Below are 19,077 nucleotides of genomic sequence, written 5' to 3'. Positions count from 1 at the left end.
GTTGAATATCCTTCTCAACATGCCAAAGGGATTTCAAGGGCCTGTGCAAATGAGGAATTAAAACTTGTTTCTGAATTAAAACAAACTCAATATCATGCTACATTTCTATTACCCTTGCACACCCTCACAACTTCCCATCACAGCAGAGATATCAGGAGTCTGCTGCAGCAGATGCACTTGGGATGCTCATTGTGTATTGGTTTCCTTGCCAGCCAGTGCCTAATCTTTTGGGGATCCTTGACCTTTGCATTCTCCAGGTTCCAAGCTATCAGAGTATACCTCCCAGCCTATTGCTGTTGGTGTGGCACCCCTGCCCCTTCCTCCACGGCCTCTCCTTGGTAAAGTATGTACACTTGCACAGTATCCTGTGCAAACAGCAAATGGAATACGGTGAGGTGTGACCAGCACTCTGTGAGTCAAGGTATCTGCCCCCAAGGCTGAATTTTTCTGTCACCTTTTGTAAACATAACTGATGTTGTCAGATAACTTTTACAATGGAAGTTGCTTAAAGAAGAATTTCGATTTTTTTTAACTGATAAGATTCACTCAAATCACTTAAGCATTGTGTAAGATCACATCCCTAATAAATATGCATTAGGTAGGCAGAGGCTATGCATTAGATGGGTTCCTGTGAATTTTACTTTGTAAAAGAGATAATTTTTTGTCCCTCTGTGTGCTTGATTTATGAAACCTACACCTTGTAGTCTGCAGGAATCAGGTATACTGAGCCCTGGTGTGTGCCATGGCTGAACTGTGCACAGGAGAGCACTCTGAAAAAGTAAAGGAGTCCATGACACATACCACCATGAATTAATTATTGGAAGGTGGTGTCAGGATGCTCTACTTGAAGGCTGGTGCAGTCCAGCCATTATATGCATTACACTGCATTGGGCCAAATTGCCAAGGTTACTGTGTTGGAATCACCAAGTTGAGAAGAAACATCAGCAGAAGCAGAATTCAGGTAAATTAGATAGAATTACTATGGTGAGTGTTGGGTTTCTTGGGAGGAATCTGGGCAGAGACAGGCAGGTGTGTGCAGGAACAGTGAAAAGAGCAAATGGATAATTAGTTATTATATGAGGTAAAAACCAAAGAAGAATGGGATCTTTTGGTGCCAGGACTGGGAGTGATTATCAGTGATGCCATTTTAAAATGGAGGTACTATGGCCTAAACATGTTCTGGTTTCAATATCCATTCTGTCTCGGGTTCACATGCAGTCCATGGCCTGTCATATTTGTGTGTTTCAGCTCATCTACCTGCTCAGATTCCATTTATAATTGCGCTACATTACGTTGATTTTTGACAAGATTGAGTCTGAATAAACTGGTCAGGTCACTCTGATTTGTAGTCCACACAAAGTTAATTTTATTCCACTGAAAACCCACCATCAGTAACAGTATTGTTCCCTGCATCTTGGAACACAAAAAACCTTACTGATCCATTGCACTGACTTTCCATAATTCGCAGAATAATGAAGGCACACATGAATTCTCAGAATAATTACACTCTCAGACACACTCCCACACTTGTTATTTCCATGATATTTGCTAATAATAGGTGGAAATTGTGTTTTCACTGAAAGAAACAGTGTTCTGCTTGTTATGGAGATGCTGTTGAACAGTATCCTTTTTTTATTACCTGGATCCACATCACAGCCCTGGTTGGGTGCATCCCCTGGCCCTTGCTGATGCACCCTGAGGCTGTGCCCCAGCCAGCCCTGCCCCACTGGCCATGGCAAGAGCAGACAGCTGGGCAAGGCATCCGAGGTTCAGCTCAGTGTTACACACTCCTTCCTTTTTGACAGCCGATTATCACACCCACACAGTTGCACTCAACCAATTCAATGCTGCAGTAATTGGAAGCTGGGGTCACTGCGAGCTGATGGTTGTCAGCAGGCACTGGATGTTCATATTTCTGAACTGAGACTGGGTCGTGCACACCAAGCCCCGTCCTTGACTCCTTGCCAATATTTCCAAGTCCTCCTCTTGCAGTGAATAACATGGCTATTGTCATAAATATTCATTATAATGTTGGCTTTTCACAGATATTAAAATGGATGCTATATGTATAATGTTAAAGTAACTTTGCTATAAAGATACAGTTTTTATTTCTGCTATTAACTAAACTTAGACATAGTAGTGAAATAGCTGATATAGTTATGCTTGTGGTAATTGAACTGCCTGCTTGGTTGAGATAACATCCAGTTAATGTTATGATGAAGACCCCTGCTACTGATAAGCCAGCTATCAGCAACCACCATCTGTAGAAAGTATGGACCAAAGCACAGGCTGGATGTGATAACAAGGATGGACTAAAACCACAGCCAAGGAATACTCATGCTCCAAAAAGGTGGATCGAGGAGGAGCCATGCTAAACAGTTCTTGGAACATGTAAACTAGTTTGGGGAAAAGTCTAAATATGCATAATTGTTTATGAATATATAATAGGCTGGCACAATGGAAAAGGTATGTAAAGGGTGTCTCTGAAACAGCAGGTGTGCTCTTGGCTGAATGCCAAGCACCCAGCTGTTAAACTTTGCTCTATCATCTTTGTCTCCTGTTGTTCTTTATTAAAGTTTTAAATTTTACCAGGAGAGTGAACCTCGTTTTTCACAGCTATCAAAGGGATATAAACCAGCAGAATAGTTTTTGTAGTCTACCCATTTTAACTGTGGTGCAAGTACTCATTTTTCATTATGTCATTTCATTGATTTTATATGACAGACAACCCATCCTATTTAAAGCCACAGCAGGACCTTCACCTTTATCCTTAAAATTGTGTTCTGTCAAAAACTTCAAACACAAAGCTGCATATATGCATATTCAAAAGGGCACCTCTACTTCCATCATTTCTGTTCTTGTATTTTCCTATTTTATTTTGCATCTCTCACCATTCCTGATGCAACTCAGTTATCCACGTTAAAATATCTCACTCTGAAGGAGTTTCTAGTGAAGCTGAGTGCATAATGAACAGCATCTGCATTGCAGAAAGAGGTTTCAAAGAACTAAATCCCCAATGCCCATCAATCTGATTGTCTTTAAACTGTCAAGATCAGGGATAACCAGTAATTTCAGCTCTTCCCTCTCCTGTCCACTGTCTTTGTTCCAACTCTGTAGCAGTTTTCGTGCACTGCTTATGTAGTCAGGACAGCTGAAGGTCAGCGCTTGCTACTGTTGCTTCATCCTCAGACCTTGGAGGCCGGTCATGGTCACTAAACCCTTGAAGCCAGGGCCTCCAGCTGAGTCAGTGACTTGTAGAGTCACAAATACACCCCACATGTGGGGTGTATTTCCAGTTTCCAGTTTCCTGTTTTCTTAATCTTCCTGTTTCTGTTGGGCACCGATGTTTGGTTTTACTGACCGCATCACATGCCCCAGGCTGGCATTCTCTCTAACAGACATATCCACCATTCTTTCAGTCAGTTTCCTAATCCTGTTTCTCTGATGAGCTTTCCAATCTCATCCACAAATGATTCATCCATTTATCAATCTCTTTACTTATTGAAATAATCTTCCCATTTCCCATCTCTCCACTGCATTTTGGCTCAAGCAAATATCCAGAATCATAATCCCTGCACTCAATAACCTGAATCTCAAACCACTCATCCTTTGGTCATCCTCATGACCTCTAAAATCACTGTCAGGCCTGCATTCTGGGATCATCTGCCCAGGAGTTCACAGCTGCACATCCAATGCACTTAACACTGAACTTCTAACAGCCAGCCACATTTTGCTTGTGCTGAAATTATAAATTCGTGCTCCAAAGCCTTCTACCCACATGATATTCTTTCACAGTGGTTGTGCATTCTTGTTTTGGTCCTTCCTTTCTAAGGGCATGGAATCAAAATCTGAACAGAATCAAATTTAAACTCATACCAGTAATAAGCCATAATGAGACAGATATTAAGGAGAAGCAGTTTAAAAAAGGCAATGTATGTATTTATTGCATTACCACTAATAAATAAAGTGAATTTTGAAGGTTGAGTGTGCTAAGACTATTAAAACTCTGCACCCAGATAAAACTATCAAGATACAGTATATTAAAGCGCATCAAGTCACATCAGAGAAAACATGAGCCATGCTGCCAGCGCATTGTATCTCAATAGATGTAAAACCCATGGAGTCACAGATGGAAATGCTGTCAGGACACTGTATTTTGATGGTGTAGCCTTGAAGCCCAGGTAAATTGGTGTTGTGTTTGCTGGTACAGAGGCAGGAGGCTGCAGTTTATTTCTGTACTGCTTCAGGGCTGAGATTTGCCAAGAGTTGCTTTGTCTGAGCTTGTTTTGGCCCGCAAGGGGCTCTGCATTTGTTGGTTTAGCTGTAACAGCAGTTGCCTAACAATCAGATTACATATAGTGTTATCTAACTGGTTCTGACATTAGTTAACTTTGTGCAATTGTACACTAAGCTGTATTAGAACTTTTTTTTGGTGAAACTATGGTTAGTGCAAATAGGTCATTATTCTGTGTCTGTGACCTAGAATTGCCCAGAAGAGTAGGAGTGCAGGATGATAGCAGAGTCCTTGAAAGTCCAGGCACATGATGATACCAGAGACCCCAGGGTCATAAACACATTACTGGCACTCAGTTATTGGTCACTAAAGGAATGTAGCCTTGGGAGCTGGATAAAACCAGTTTTAAGGAGAGGAAAAAAAAGAGAGAGAACAAAGAGGAAGTGTCTAACATAATATAAAATATAGCAGACAGTGAATTTTGTTATAATAAGAAATTGTGAAGCAATGAAGAAAGAGGAAGATGTGGTGCGTGTTACAAAATATATAAAAATAAATCTAAGCACAGACCCTAGAGAGAGGACGTTTCCACCACCAGCATCAAATTTCTCCCAACGAAGAACAAGAGACACCAACAAATCTCCTATTTCGTGGTCAACCTTTGGGGCCAGAGGGGTACTGGGAGAGTGATTCTAATACCAGAGAACAGAGACAGCTACTAGGAAGTTTCCATTCAGTTGTTTTAACTGCTAATTAATGTGGCTTTTTCAGTAAAAATGTGAATTACAAAGTTGTGTTTTGTGTCAGGTAAATAAAGGTAACCTGTGTAATTGTAATTGTGAAATGTGTGGAACACGGCCATGGGACAGTTATAAAGATGAGTTCTAATAAACAACTGAGGAAAGCAAAGCATGGAAGAAGGCCTTTGAACCAATCTTTTGTTTGCAATTAACTATTATAAGTCTTAAGCTCTTTTGTAGTAAGAGTATTTGAATTATAACTTTAGAATGTTGCTTTTTGATAAGAGTTTTTTGCTTGTAATTAAGAATTAAGCTGTTTTGTAATAAGAACCTTTGGATTATAGCTTTGTATTAAGGATTCTTAACCTGTAGCTTTAGAATGTATAACGGATTTAAGCAAAAGAGGGAAGTGAACCTATCTCAAGCTCCTAAGGAAACAGTGAAAACATCCTGAAAAAGGAAGATGGACATCAACATCACTGGTTAATGATTTCAAAAAGGGAAGCTGGACATCACTATCATAGATTAATGGTCCTAGAAAATAGAAGCTGGAAGCTAGACCCCACCATCTGGGATACACATCCTGGGATGTACATCCTGGGATGTTGAAACCTGGACTAGATCCCAATAGAGTATAGAAATTGAAAAGGAACCAAACCATCACCATCATAGATTTACGGTCCTGAAGTATAGAATTGTGATGTAAAAAATTGGAAATAGAAACTGCTGAGAGAGCTTATGAATATGCATGAATATGATCACTAAATACCAGCAAGCCTGGCAGTGTGCAGTTGGAGGGGAAATCCCCAACCACTGTACCCAGTGCTGGTTTTGCTCATACGTTACCATATTCATTAAAAAATTTAATTACTCTTTGATATATTGGCTGAGTCAAGCTTCTCATTTCTAACAAAAATTATAGTATTTAAACTATTCATGTTGCTACTGTTGTCACCAGACTGACAGCAATGCTTTGCTCTTAAGACATTAATTATGCAAGCAATAAATTTTACTAGTAGAACGTATTTCTTTAGCCCACAGAAATGGTGCATGCTGCAGCCCAATGTCAAAGGAAACCACAACCCTGTAATTCAAACATTGCACAAGGGACCTGCAACATGACCACGTGGAGGGTCTGTTGAGGACGTGTACGACTGGTATCAGAACAGGAACCATCTTTAGATGTATGCCTAGGACTGGAACAAAAACAACAACAAAGCTCACATGCCACAGGCAGGGTAACAGTTATAACTCCAATATAACAGTGAATACTGATAGCACAGGCACCATTGTTTCAGAATCAGATGTGCAGAATCAATCACTGCCATTCTATAACCATGCTGTCTATTTCAGTTTTACCTTAGTAAGGGCAAATGCACCTCTGAGGTTTGTGTTGTCTCCCATTTCTTCCACTTGAAGCCTGTTGTAATATGGATGCAACTGTCTGGGACAAGAGATTTATTTACAGAAGTATTTTCTTGTTCAGGCAATGCCAAATCAAATAAAGTTTTTCCTCCCAGTCAATCAGATAAGCTATGCCTTAAAGCAGTTTTCAGGATCTCTGACCACATATACCTGGAACATTTGTTTTCTCTAAGTGTTTCCAAACATGGACTGTATCACCTGATTTGCAGCTGACTGGTTTTCTGATGTTTTTTTTTTTTGTGGCAAGAGTATTGCCTTTGGCAATGCAGTTGGCACGGTGGCTAAGAAGGATGTGTTGAATCCAGCATGTTTAGTCTTGCAGCTTGCAGAAAAGTTGCCAATTTCTGCCTTGGACCTGTCACAAAATGAGTGGTTTCGCTTGCTTAAAGAATCACCATCAAAGGTTTTGGTGAAAACAGATTTCCGTATGAATTTGCAAAAGCACAACAAAGTTTGATGGCAAGGTTCAACCTACTACATATTGCATGCATAATACATATAAACAAAATGCAAAATAGAACCAGATTAGGGTGATTTGGGTGGAGGGCAGCGATGTAAAAGGGGTAAGGCAGAAAAGGGTAAGGGTGGCCCTCTCTCCTTCTCAGAGAGGAGCCTGGGTGCAGCTGGGTACAAACTTAGGCTTTGACTTGGTCAATGGTTTAAGTCTAAAGGATTTAGGAGCCCTTAAATATTATATTAGCCAATAATCAATTACAATCATGACAATAATGACAGTTATGGATTCAACATGATAACATGTCTACTATATTTGCTGTAGAATGTTCAAGTCAATACACACACACAAAGATATGTATATTTACAAAGGCACACCTATTAAAAATCTCCCTCCAGAATGAGTGAAACACCCACATCTAATGCCTTTTGGTGTTTCTCAATGGCAGGGGCTGAGTAGCTGGGATATTAACCCAGGTCCCATTACCAGCCAAAAGTCCTCCAAGTTTCACAAACTGGGAGTTCACACACTGAGAGGTCCCACTCAGAGGGAGGTGCTGGTGCAGCCCACTGCACTTCAGAAGAGCTGAAAGGGTCTTGCTTAGGAATGCTGTTTTATAGGGTCCTGAGATGGTTGGCTTCAGTCACCAGTAAATTTTCTGGCCGCAATCCAAGGCTGGCAATTACTGAAAATTTCAAAATTCCAGTAAGGGTAGTACTGTTCCACTCAGGCTGCAATCCAGATAAGGGGTATTTCTGGGCTGCCAGAGGATGACAGATCATTCCTACTCTCCTCTTCCACCTTGGCCAGGCAGCAGCAGTTCCTGGTAGGGTCAGTGCTGTCCCCACCCCAGCCTTGCAAGAGTTCCCAGTACAGCCAAGGGGTGCTTCACTGCTCAGCTCTTACCCACAATTATTGAGATCACAGAGCAGATGCAAGCAGGCCAGAGAAGAGGGGGTGAGGATGCATCCCCACAGGACCCCATTCCCACTCATTAATTGGATTGAGCAAGAGTCACATGGTGTTCATGTGCCTAACATGTGTAATTTAAAAGATTGTGCAATTAATTAATCAGTGTGTTTAATCATGAGCACATGTGCAGCATATTTTTCTGTCCGTGGGAAACACCATGTCTCTTTGATCACCAGCTGCATTTATTCTTCCTAGGAGCTGTATGATTATTAATGTAAGGAGGATAATAGCATGTATTGCCAAGGGAGTTTCCAAAGCTGATCCCAAATCTGATTGCTCTTGGGACTGAAGACATTATGAGCAAAGCACTCACTGCAGGAGTGCACAGAGCTGGCCCCCCTCACCATGGATAGGGTCTGAGCAGTGTGCCATGCCATCATCAGTCCAATGACTAAGCCCCTGTTCTTCAGTTATATTCAGGTGGGTGTTCCACCACAAAACTTCTATTTTCTCTTTTCTATTTCTACCTATTTATTATCAGCCAACACCTATAACTCATCCACCCAGAGCTTTCATTTTCCTTATTCAATATGCCACCCCTCAGTCTGTGTTGCTGCTAATGTAGCAAAGTGAGAATGAGAGAGTGCTTTTTGTTTTAAACAATACTGATTTAACACCCATTCATGGTCTTATAGCATCAAACACACAACCACTAAGAATATCTGTCATATTTCATTTGTCTTGGCCAGATCACTAAGAGAGTCTGGCCAAGATGACTTGGATATGATAAGGGAATATCACCTGAAACTCTTCATCATGTCTCTTTTGACTGGGGAAAAACAAGTGGTTTTTGAATGTGCCTTTCACTCTTCAAGCTACTTCTTGAGTTGGCAGTGACTGTAAATGTTTTTTTCTTTCATCCTGTCCAACCTACCTGACCTACTTTTTCTGATACAGTCCTCCATGTGTCTCCCTCTGGAGATTTTATGGATCAAATACTGTTCTTTCTCTTCCTGCCATTCTCCACATCTTCAGTTCCATCCTTCATTTTCCTGGTATACTCACTGCTGTTCTGGGGTCTTGGTAACAATCTGGCCTCTGTGTTGTCAACAGTCACAATTTTTTTAATCCTTCTGTTTTACTTATTTCTGCTGGTGCTTTCAGACACATTTTGTATTTGCACATCTTAGTTTTCCTACCACAAATTTCTGCATCAAGGGACCCCACAACTACATAGAAATCAGCTTTTTTATGCTCTGTCTAAATTATCAGTCACTCTCTGTGGTTCCTACCTTTTCTTTCTTTTCCAATGAATGAGTCTAACCACTTCCCTCCACAATGAAGTGGTGGAAAGATCTCTTCTTGCCTTCTCACTTTGGATTCCCTGCCAACTTATATGGCAGTTAATGAAATGAAACTCACTTCAAGGCCCTACAGATAAGGAAAGTGATTTCTACTTCATAAATCAGCTGGCTCTGTTTACTCATACTTTCACCAGCAGAAGAAGTATCAGTATGTGTGCGTCCAGGTAATCTGGCCAGTACAGTTTGTGCACAACATGTTGGACAGGAGATGCCAGTACTGAATCCTGTCTACATTTCCTAAGTTCCTCTTCATTGCTAAAAACAAACAGCATTTGTTAGCCCTCAAGAGTCAACAGTGACTGTGATCTTGGTATTTAGCTTCATTGCATGTGAGTCTCAGACAACACTGCTAGGTCATTGTTTTGGTTTTGTTTTCCTTTCTTAGTTCCATTCTGGCTCTAGTCCAGTTTCTTTACCGTCCTATCATCTTATCTCATGGTTTCATTTTCTTGTTCTCTGTCATGGAATGAAATCATTCCCATGTTGCACTGTGATCCAGGTGAACTTCTGACCTTAGATAACAATATATGCCATCATTTTGTTACCTGTTCTACTGTTTCTTCTCATATTTCCACTTGCCCAGGCACATTTCCACTCTCACTTCCAGAACAACCTGAGTTTTCATGATGCAACTGTCTGCATAAGTTCCACATAAAAGTTTGGGGTTCATTTGCAGGTTAGGATTCCAGGTTGCTTTTGATTTGAACACAATCAATCACAAACATCATGTATATAAGTCAAAATGCTAGTTGTATTTGTCTATTCTGTTGCCAAACAACTTCTAGCTGGACCCACCATAGGGAAGTTTTTTGCTTCTGAGGTGCATTGTCTGTTATGCTTTCCAGTTCTTCTTCTTTTTAGTAAGTGTAATAAGTAGCAGTATGTTTGTGCATTAATTAAATCAATAGCTTAATAATTAGAGCTAAAACCGCTTGATTCTTAAATGTGCAGCCACATATGGTTGCTTGGCTTGCAGGAATCGCATAGTGCTTTGGGAATTCCGTGGTAAAGATATACCTTATAAGGGAAAGTTCACCCAGAGGTCACAGAGGAAGGCTGTAACAACAATCCCTAAACTCTCAACAATTGCTGAGGCTTGCAGGAATCGCATAGTGTTCTGAAAATTCCACTGTGTAGGTATGCCTTATAAGGGAAAGTTCACTCAGCGGTCAAAGAGGAAGACTTGGAGCCTTCATCCCACGACCACCAGAAGGCAGAAAAAGACCCCGCAGCAACTGAACGAGCAAGCGCAAAAGACAGACCACGTCATCCCTGGCCCCAGGAGAAGAAGGCAATAAAAGGCGAACCTTGGGGACAGGAACGGTGCCAGCCTAGAGGAGCGGAGACTCCCGGCCGCCCAGCGCTGAACTTTGCTTATTCTCGCTTGCATAATAATGAAGATAGTTATATGATCCTGAAATCCAGTTTATCACAGTAAGGATGCTTTCAGTATAGGTTAATAGACTGTTTTAAAAGTTGCTAAGGCATTTTCAGTATTTGTGGACCTAGCAAGCCAGGATTGTGTAGTGTCTTAAGAACAGAACTTATCAAATGCCCTAAAAGCAGTCTTACAGCTTTCTTGTCTCACCTCTCTGGAGGATATGTGTGTGATGCACAACACTGCAGAGAACTTGAGACCTTACAGAGCATCTTGTGACAAAACAAGAGCAAAACCAGGCCAGTGACTGCCAGCTACAGCAGTCCCAGTGCAACCCCAAACGTGGAGTCTACCCAGCATGCAAGAAGCCAATTCGCATAGAATCCAGATATTTATTTCATGTCTGCTCAGAGACTGGTGCAACGTGGTAAATCCAAAGCTAGCACCCACTCAGTAGACCAGCTACCTGCTTTTATGCATTCAGACTGATAGATGGAAAAACTCCACAACTGGTAAAAGTTGTAAAGTAAAGTAGGTGTGTGTTTATTCAGCGCTGGGTGTTCGTGGGATATCTCCACAAAAACCTGAGTGCCTTCTGAAAAATGGAAAAGTCACCCTCTATTTATTCCCTGAAATGTTCCATATGCATCAAGTTACACAATGTATTCATGCATATTCATTTCTTAGTCCCACCTAGCCCTGAAGCTAGTTTTTCCTTATCTTCTTCAGAGATGTTTTCACCTTCTCTTCTTGCTCATGCTCTCTGGTCTCCTGGTCACAGTTCAAGCCACAAAGCTAGTTTAGGCTGGTTTTGGGTCCAAGGAGCCTCTCCTATGTCAATAGCCTTGCAAGTCTAGCATTCCTTCCATCCTGCATTTGCAAGCAGTTCCTCCCTTATCAGAATATCTTTGCATTCTCTCCTCTGTCTTTGCAAGGACAGCAAATGTCAAGCAATATACATCCTCTAAACAGCGGTTCTTAATCAATCACCCTTTAATTTCTAACCCTCTTGCCTCAAGATTTTTCCCTACAAACAAGTCTAGATCCACATTCCTTGTGAGCACATCTTCCCACCTTCCTGTAAAGGCATAGCACCATTTATTTTATCATGCATGCTTTGTTGGGAAAGGGCTTATTTGAGTGAGGGGATAGTACAGCTTATGGATGTGCATTTTACTATGCAAATAACTAAAGGTTAGTGCAAAAGTTCAACCAAAATTTTTCTTTGGCCTTATCAATGGTTTGTTCCAGTCTTATCTCCTTGTTTGGCAGATTTAAGGTTGTCATCTTGTTCTCACTTCTTGCAGAGGGGCCTTGATTCTTGGGTTCTGATGGTTATCTTGCAGAGATAGGGTTTATTACAACACCAGCCACCATTTGTTCAGCTCCTCTCTTGAGTTTCCATAATTGTCACAGGAGTCCCAGTGAGATATAGTCTGCTGGAAATATTTCACCCCAAAGCTCAACTGGTAATGCCTTGCTTGTTCAGGGCTAGGTTTACAGGTAATTCAGAGATCTGACCCTTTGCTGACTACAAACCCTCTTTAAACACACTCCCTTTCTACCTAAATACTAAACAGAATGCTGCTTTTCCTGTTTATTTGTAAATTGGTCTGAAGTTGTCTGGAGTACCCCAGCTCTGAAGGGGGAACCTTTGCCATTTTTGATTCAGACAGGCTGAGCTTGGCTGCAGCTTTTGTAGAGGATCAGCCTCTGGGACCTGTGATGATTTAAATGCTGCAGTTACTGTTTCCTTTCAGGTTTTTCCAATGGTTTGATTTGATTTCTCTGCATCTGTATTAACTTGAGGATTTTCTACTACCATGAAGTATGTTTTATAACCTCTTTTTTTTTCCAAATCAGTTTAACTAATTCCCTGAAGCATGAGTGGATTTTATGAAAGGGCATCCTCTGGAAACCATGCATTTTGTCAGGTATGGAAGGGCAAAAACCTCCATGCTGTCCTTTCCTGGGAGAATTTCAATCTAGCTGGTTAATGACATCAACAAAGACAACCAAATAGTTATTTCTCCTTGCTGTAGTTTGCAGGAACCCTGCATGAGTGATGCAAAAGTCATGGTGAAGACCCTGATTTTTGTGGTACTGAATCTTTAGTCTCCTTTGGCTCATTAAAGCTATGGCTTTTCTAATTAATTAAGCTGGAGAGCATTGGAGTTTCTTGTGTTTGTTTTTGTTTCTTTTCCTTTGGTATAGCTATTTAGTGCTGGTTTGTTTTGGGCTTTTTTTTTTTCCGAGTGTAGGTATTTAGTGCTTGTTTGGAGGATTTTCAGGACTGTTGGATTAATCCCTATCTGCCATGACCACTACAACCACCTTTCTGCCTCTGTAAATGACCTGCACTTCTGTGGGGTTTTAGAACCATGTGCACATACATTATGTCATACAGAACGTTTATGATGAGTTCTTTTACATCATTTGACTAATCTTATGGTGTTTGTCACAGGTAAATTTAGCCACAAAGTATCTGTTTTAATCACATGAACAGATTTAGGCACAAAATTCTGAGTAGATGAGCAAGTGGAGGTTTGTGTGGAGGGTGTGGAAAGGTATTTTACATCTCTTGCTGTGCAAGAAGTTTGCATGGAAGAACCCATGTGGTGGTGACTATAATTTTTCTCTCTTCTGCTTCTCTTCCTATTTCAATCTCTCTCTCTACCTCACATTTATTGTTAGGTAAAATTTGTACCATTGACTTTGGCATATGATCTTGACCTTAATTCAGGGAGAGGCAACTTTTAAATTATTGGACCCTAACATTATTCCAGAAGTGGGATCCTAACATCATTCTGGTGGATCTTATCACTCCTGTTCCTGAATCAAAAGCAAATCTACCACTTCCAAGAAAATACTCTCATTCTCGCAAATCTATTAGTTTTTCAGCAGCAACGTAAATTTTGAGCTCACTCTCCCTTGAATATCATCATTGTTCTAATTTTCTAGACTGCAGTTCCTCATCCAGGCACGGTAGCACAAGTGTCTGGAGCTGGGAAGAGCTTTTAGCTTGCTGAAAGAGCTGTTAGCTGCTCGATGTCTCTGCCCTGAGTGGCCTTTCAAGGGAGTGATTCACCCTTTTGTTCCCAGGACAAGCAGTCATCTCCTACTCCTGACTCAGCCCGGGACCTGCATTCTCTGCTGCTGCTGCTCCCCCAAATGAAGAGCCCCTTTCTGTTAAAGCAAGTGTGATAGATGAGTCATGCGATGATTGACTCTCATAATTAATAGATAAATATCATGTATATAGGTTAAGAGAAGTTTTATAGATTTATAGTTATGTTGTAGCCCCTCACGCAGTTATCAAGGGACAGCTGGAGTGGGAACATCTGGGAGGGCTGGCTTGTCACTGTGGTGACACCTGACCTCCAATCAGGATTTGAGGAGGAGATCTCCACCACTGGACAGCGAAGAAGGGGTTGATGGACAGAACTTTGGGAGGGGTTAAAGGGTTAGGAAGGAAAAAACCTCCACTGTGAGGGGACTGAGCACAAGGCAGGTAAAATCTTTTGCTCCCATCACTGTAACCTTTTTTCTTTATTCAGTCTTCTGTAGTATTTTTGTGAAATACAAAGCTGTGTTTCGTGTCAGGTATGTACAGGCAATGTGTGTATTTGTGATTGCAATATATGTGGAGATCGACCATGGGACAGTTGCAAATTCTAATAATAACTGAGGAAAGTAAAGCATGGAAAAAGGCCTTTGAACCTATCTTTTGTTTGCAATTAACCCTAGTTGATTCAGGAGCATTGGAAGCGTTAAGGATGTTGCTTTTTGCTTGTAGTTAAGCCTTAAAGAGTTCTGCAATAATAACCTTTTGAAGTATAATTTTAGAATATTGCTTGTATCCTTGAAACTATAGCTTTGGAATATATATAAAGGAAACATGCTGATCTCACACCTTAACAAAACAGAGAAAAGCAGCTGGAGAAAGGAAGATGAACATCAACTCAAGGATTAATAGTTTCGACCAAGGGAAGCTGGATATCACTGTTATGAGATTTATAGTCCTTGCAATCAAAATGTGGACCCACATCTGGGGAGCTGGACCTCACCAGATGGGATTTGTCTTTCTTCTTTTGGAAACTGGACCACCACCATCTGGGGTACTCCTTTCTGGGATACATCCTGAGAAAAACTAAATCACAATAGTGTAAAGAATTGTGACATAAAAATTGGGAATAGAAACTGCTGATGAGTAAAAACTGGAAATAGAAACTGCTGAGAAAGCTGATGAGTACCCCTGTAAATACCTGTAACCCTCAACTATGGGTGTGCAGTCGGAGGGAAAACTTCCCCCACTGTACCCAGTGCTGTATTGCTCATACTTCACCATGTTAATTAATAAGTTGATTGCTGCTTGAATATTGGCATAGTGAAGCTTCTCATTTATAACATTTTTGACAAGGTTTAATAAACCTTCCTAAACTATGAAGAACAAGTTGCTATTCCTCACACAAGTAAACCTAAAAAGTCTCCATAAGAATCAATGTAAATACCAGAAGGCAGCAGAGCAGGTCTGTCCAATCCCACCCAATGCACCTTGACTCCAGCTGCTCTGAAATGAGGAGCTAGAAGTGAGGTGAGCCACATTAGGGATCTGGGTGCATGGGCTGGATCACCAAGCCCTTATCAGGGACCTGGGGATCTCAGCTGTGTGGCTGCAGGCAAACATCTCCCTATCAAACAGGAGCAGGAGTGTCAGTTACATGACTGAAGGCTCAGGTTGGGTGCTAGGAGGTAATTCCACAAAGCTAGCACACCATCTGAAGAATATATGCATAACCGTGTGATATATGTTATACAATAATTCGTGCTAAAGGAAATTAAAACCACAGCATCTTGTGTATCAAGCCAGTGTTGGGCAATGAGCAGTAATAGACTACGTGATAAAGAATGGAGATTCAAACACCAGGAGGACAGTGTCTCCAGGGATCTATATTTCAAGGGATTTTTCATCTGACAAGACCCCAGCAGGAGGCATTTGATAGGCATCATCAGAAATTTATCCCAGAAAGTTTTCACCTGACAGGATTCCAGGAGTTATCCACTGATTCTGGGGAAACATGGCAGCAAGAAAGAAGAAGCTACAATAATATGCTAAAATATGCTAAAGAGGAGCCCCCTTCCAGAGCCCAAAAGACTGTATAAAACGACCCCTTCAAAATGACATTTCGGCGACCCACAGGGACTTTGGTGCAATAGAGGCCCAACCCTGAGTCTCCCCAACTTTGATTGCCTGGCTCAGAGATAAATTGCTTGTGTTTTTTTCCAAATTTATACTTTGATAATTTAATAAATTTCCTAAATTACTAAATGGGAGTAGCCATTTATAACAACTGTATGCTTTGGATCTGCCTCTCTCTCCCTATCTAATACCTGCTCATTGTTTGCTAGCTGGTCCTGCAGGCAACATAATTACTGCTCATCTTTTGAGTCAGGGGGTTTCTTCAGACACTGGTCACAATCTCCTGCTGCTGGAATTACTTCTTCTTTAAGGACATTGGTTTTGAGCCAAAGCAGTTCATTATGTAGTTCATATTCTTGATTTGAGTTGGACCTTGAAGCCAAGATCTTTAGGCTGGCCTTCAAAGTCATTGTTCCTAGGTATGCTTTTGAATGCTTTACTGATTCTTTAGGTCATCTTGACCTTCTGGCATAACCCAGCAATTTTGGATGTACACTAAGCAGCAACTCTTAACCCATAAAACCAGCAATGATTTTTAAGGAGCCTGGCAGCAAAATGTGTACACTTGTACATTGATGTTCCTGTATTTGATTCTGTCAAGTAAGACTCTGATTTTGACCATTGTGGTTTGTGTGTCTCACTGAGAATTTGGACAGCAAACCTGCAAGCTTGCTACCCATGACTTTCGAGATCCCAAGCGTGTACGGTACCATTTAAATTAATTTTCTCAAACCACGTTTATTTTTTCCCTCTCTGAATGTACCCATGGCTCTCAGTCCATGATCATCTACTGGGGAAAGCCAGGAATTCAGAGGATTTGGTGAGACCACCCTGTGTCAGAGGTGGCTCTGTCACTGAGCTCATGTTTTCTGTAGTGCTAAAGACAGCAGTGGTCCTGGTTGTGATTTCTCATGAGTGAATAGCTGTTCTTTTGCCAGAATATAACCAGCTCATTAAAGGACAACTAAGCTAATTCATACTTAAATGCTATCTCCAAGCACAGTGTAAGCCCTTCTGCCTGGATAAGTGAAAAGCAAGGTGGGGAGGCAAGGTCACACAGAGAAGCTGTGATTTGATCTCATGGGAACAAACTGACAAAATCCCATTGTTTTCCTGGATATATGTTATCACTGAATGTATTTAGGGAGGCACTTCTATCAAAATAATACAGATCAGTAGCTGGACACTTTTCTCCCGTAAACAGCATTTGGTCATATCAGGTGTAAAGGAGAAGCAGCCCAAGAATTTAAACATAGATTGAGTAGCCAATTATTCTGTGCTAAACTGTGTTTTCTCTTCTGTCCCTATACTGATAGCTTTTGCTTTTTAACCCTGTTCAATCAAATGTTATGCATTCCCAGAATGCCTGGCACATACATTAAAATCACAGAATCAGAGTGGCTTGGAAGGGACCTTTAAAGATTGACTAGCCCAACCAAAATCTATACAGAGTATTCTCACAAGCGTTTGCTCCCTCATTTAACTAATAAGCAAAATTACTGGCAGTGTACAGTCATCTACACTATGCCAAATGAAGAATCTTTCCTAAAAAATGCATCACAGTGACACAAACACTGAATAAAAAGCAGATTAATAGAACTTTCTTTCTCAGGGCTGAACTTTCTAAACATGGAAAAGCTGTGATATGTTTCATACATTTTTACAGGTTCATGTCTTAAGAGAAGTAGTACCATCAAGTCCAGTTATTTATATATAATTTTAAGGGGGCAAAGGTGCCATTCATTTCTATTAGATGTTTGTATTTTTGATAATTCCCAAAGATCTTTCCTTCCACTTGGATTGCACAAATGGCAGGCTGGAGGACCTCCATCCCACACACATTTTGATCACTTTCTGAAGGGGACAATATGCCTCAGGAAGGCTCATTCAGCCTATTATCCACTGTGGCCCCAAGAGGAAATCTGGGTTCTCCCTACTCTCTGGTAAGAAGACTCAGCTCAGAAAGGACTTGCTGGAAATCCCCTAAAAGTGCAGCTTTTTACTGCATCGTAGAGTGATGCTTCAGGTTTTAGCTTTTGTATTTTTCAGATTCTGTGCTGCTTTGGTGTGTAGTTCTGAGCCTCATACTGGGGGATGGTGAGCTCTCTGCACAGAGTAGGGAAACAAAACAATTCCTTCTCTAGCTGGGGACCAAGGACAAATGATCCAAATTTCAGGCCCAAGAGCATAAACAATGTGGACTGAAGAGAGAAAAACAAGGAGGATGTGACTTGATAAGCTAAAGCTGTAACTGGGCAATTAACTCCAATATGCAAATAGGCCAGAACTTATCAAAGTGTGAGACTGTGACCGTGACTGGTCATCGATTTTTGGTGACCATTTTGGGTTCATCTTGGGTGTAGCCCTGGCTGGGCTCTTGTGCTGCCCAAGGTGTATCCACAGAAGCCTTCTAATAAATAGATAATAAATACTTTATTCTTTAACCCTGTCTAGTCTCTTCTAGGTCAGCCTTCTCAAGGCATCAAGAGGGGGAATATATAAAAGGTTATACCAAGGGCTGCATTAGCACAGCCTGCACAAGAAAGCAGCATCTCAAGGTACCCCTCCTCAAGGACAGATGCATTCACTGTGCAGGAATGGAGCAGATGGACACAGCACCAGCACACTTCTGTCCCTCAGGCCCCTATAGAGGCCAAGGGACTTTTCTCTGAAAGGGCTGAGTCTCTTTTTGCTGCCTAAAGTCTGAGGGGCCTTCCCCGATGGAGGACAGGTAAAGAAGCACTCTCTGGAAAGCTGTGATTGCCCACCCAAAAACCACTTCAGAAACTTCAGGAATCTCCTCTGCCTGGGTTTCCGCCTGGCTTTTCCCATTACACAGTCAGCATGTGTCTGTAGGATGATATGAGCCTACACTATGTCATGAATTGTTCCTATTCAATTATTTGTTCCTATTCAATTATTTTCAAGTTACTGACTGAAAAAAATTGTGTGGGCTGACTCACCTCTGGAGCTGTCACTGATCAGTCTTCCCATCAAACTTCTGCTTTCAGGCCACCCATACCTTTTCCTCTGCTTTCAGCACAAACAATGTATGCTGCTTCAGTGCACCACAGAAATGCTTCAGCAGGCAGCAATGCACGAGTTTTGTTAGGAAAAAACAAACCAACTTTTCAACACATGTTTGTTGAATTTTCATCAGCAAAGCTCATTCTTGTTTATTATTTCTGAAGGTAAAGGCTGGATGACCAGGGTGGAATAGGTTTGGAAGGAAGGCCAGACAAACAGGGTTTTAGAGGATTTAATTTTCTGATTTAATTTTCTTTGGCTCTAACAGCTTTGTTTGATGACCTTAAAAAGTAAAGAGCAGGTAAGTATGTTCAGAAGGCAGGGAAGGAGAAAGAACATTTGT

At 41.2% G+C, this 19,077-nt stretch overlaps 1 protein-coding gene across 2 annotated transcripts in view; it reads right to left on the bottom strand.

The window, feature by feature from the left end:
- The window catches only part of RESF1 (retroelement silencing factor 1), a 53,162-nt gene extending 51,090 nt beyond the window's left edge, over positions 1–2,072 (bottom strand). For both annotated transcript variants that reach the window (XM_071422411.1, XM_071422416.1), the window contains exon 1: positions 1,640–2,072. The gene's annotated coding sequence lies outside the window, so the exon portion shown is untranslated. The remainder of the gene's footprint in view (positions 1–1,639) is intronic.
- Positions 2,073–19,077: the final 17,005 nt, after the last annotated feature.

Source organism: Agelaius tricolor, unplaced genomic scaffold (assembly GCF_023055355.1).
Source record: "Agelaius tricolor isolate 1412-34295 unplaced genomic scaffold, bAgeTri1.0.p SCAF_3, whole genome shotgun sequence".
Lineage (NCBI taxonomy): Eukaryota > Metazoa > Chordata > Aves > Passeriformes > Icteridae > Agelaius > Agelaius tricolor.
Note: the sequence above shows the minus strand (reverse complement) of the source record. Positions and strands in the feature narration are given on the sequence as shown.